The following is a 2,487-nucleotide window of genomic DNA, read 5'->3' as shown; positions in this document are numbered from 1 at the left end:
TATCAGGATAAAGAACTTCTCTTTTTTTTTTTGCGTAACAAGTATAACTTTTCGAGGTATTGTTTACGAAGTTCAGATAGCTGAAAAATCAACTCACAGAAGCTTTAAAGGGGGGTTGATGTGCAGCAATGTCAAACATACAGTATCCTAAAATCACATTAAAGTGTTAGTATTAGGGACATGATGTAAAGAGCTGAGATACATTGCTTCATCAACATTCTTATTTCTTACCAAGCGACTATATATCAGATTTATAGCCATAGGGTATGGCGGCAAGGAGCTCACGGCACATGTCGTTTGGTGTGCCAGATACCTATTACATGAAATTTGTTCCAAAATTAAGGATTAGCTGTACAACTCGACGTCTTTTTCTCAAATGCATTAAGCTAGGTGCTATGGCGACAGGAGCTTTGTAATATGATGAATACCACAATATTTTTTTTTCATAAAAAGGAAGATTTCCACCACAACATTTTGGTACCTATGACTGAAAATAAAAGCAAATTTTAGGTTTTCTCGGTCTCGGAGGGAGATGGGATTTCTCTCTTGCTAAATAGATATGCTGAATCGATTGTCGAAAATTGCATGTAAGTAAGAGGTTCATTTTGCCGCAATAGAAATTCATACCGAGGAAGCAAGGCCTTCTGCATCTAGCAATTTTCCTAATCCAAAATCATCTGTGACAATCAAGTAAATTTGAAGGATAGTAAAGAAGAAAAGATGACCCAATCAAGCAATTGTTCGGGTATTCATACCTAACCTGATGTCGTTGTCCTTTGTGATGAATATGTTACATAACTGAATTCAAAATAGTTCACGTTAAAAATGTTTCATGCTAAGAAGGCATTTCTATTTCGCCAATTACAACAAGTTTTTACCTTGAGTTCTCTATGATGAAGGTGGTTTGAATGCAGATGCTCCAAAGCTAACAATAGATGAGTCAGCCATTTGCAGAGCTTCCATAATAGCAGGAAAAAAACTACATAAAAACACGCAATTTTTTAAGCTACCGGGAAGGCACAGAGAAGATTCATAAGTATTGAAATCACATTTAACTACCTCTTCCGGGAAAAGTGCTCCTCTAGACTTCCTCATGACCTCTGCCCTGAACACGGGGAAAAAAAATCGTCACCGTCCTCAGATTACACCACAAAAGAAGTTCTATGATCATCCTATTCATTTCATTATTTTAAACCTCATTACCCCTTCCATTGTTCTTGGTATGAGGGAGTATTTATGAAATCTGAGGTCTTTCATTCTCCAGATACCTGGATGTGCTTACAACACAGGCTGAAAACAGCCACGATCTTGGCAAAAGGTTGGGCTCTACAAACACAGGTTAGCCATATTTTACGATAAAATATAGCCGGTGACAATGATGAAGAATTTTACTTAACAATTGTTTTCCCTTCCCTCGTTTAGTTGCTCCTTTTGTTCTTTATTCTTATCTTTCCTTATAGGTACACATTTAAAATGTTAGCAAAGTCAGGGATAATCACTCACATATTTTCATCTTTGCAATAATCGGCAACGATGCATATACAGCTCCCCTGAAAGAAAAAGAAAGTGGAGCTTTTTCTCTGGTGCAGCTTATGCAGCAATAATCGCAACTATTAAAGGCTACGTTATGCACTTTCTGATCCAAGCAACCACAAAACTGGATGATAGGATACCTTGTCCACCCAAGCATCTTTGTACTCTAAAAGATATGGATGGCTTAGTTTAGCTATCAAATTCAGCTGCAACGGAAAAATAACCGTCTATCATCAGATTAGAAGAATATTCTCCAAGCATATCTTACCATCAAGTAAAACTTTTCATATGATAAATTATAAGATGAGTCGAAGATTTTGTATCTAAATGTGCTTGGTTCGAAAGGAAAGATTGGAGCAACTATTTGATGGCATAACTTCTTTCACTCGACATTTAAGCGTGTCCATATGCCATACTGCCTATTCATCAAAATGAATATTTGGTAGAGAGATGTATACCTCTTCGCGTCCAGATTATCCACTTCAAGAAAGTAGTGTTATTGATATAGGGAAAATCATAGGTGCGAAGTACTAACTGGTTCTTCTTTTCTATTGCTAAGAGGAATGAAAACTACTTCACGTGTGACACCAATGAGAAAGTTCTAAATTTCTACTTCAGTTCAATCCAACTTGTCAGCTCATGTCATTTTTTTTTTGGAAACTCGTCTTGCGGATGCTTGGTCCTTCGAACTCAAACCTTGAGTTAAGACGTTGGGGCATATATATTGTTCTATTGAAACAATTTTCTCCAAAACCTAAGCTCATCAGATGCAAACCAGCATTCATGCAGATAAGAATGAAGATGTCTAAAGGTTTCCATCGATAGAATTCATAGGATGCTCAATGCATTGGTCAGGACAATCACTCCATACATACTCCAGCATGCTAAACACTCTTAGAAGATAAAAGGTTTGCATGGCAACACACGCTTCAAGTCGTACGATAAGATAGTTAA

General features: G+C 37.0%; 1 pseudogene; it reads right to left on the bottom strand.

Moving 5' to 3' along the window:
- Window positions 1-9: 9 nt before the first annotated feature.
- Window positions 10-1,739, bottom strand: LOC124894124 (annotated as a pseudogene).
- Window positions 1,740-2,487: the final 748 nt, after the last annotated feature.

The sequence above is a fragment of the Capsicum annuum genome, unplaced genomic scaffold (assembly GCF_002878395.1).
Source record: "Capsicum annuum cultivar UCD-10X-F1 unplaced genomic scaffold, UCD10Xv1.1 ctg70167, whole genome shotgun sequence".
Classification (NCBI taxonomy): domain Eukaryota; kingdom Viridiplantae; phylum Streptophyta; class Magnoliopsida; order Solanales; family Solanaceae; genus Capsicum; species Capsicum annuum.
This window is presented reverse-complemented; position numbering and strand designations above follow the sequence as displayed.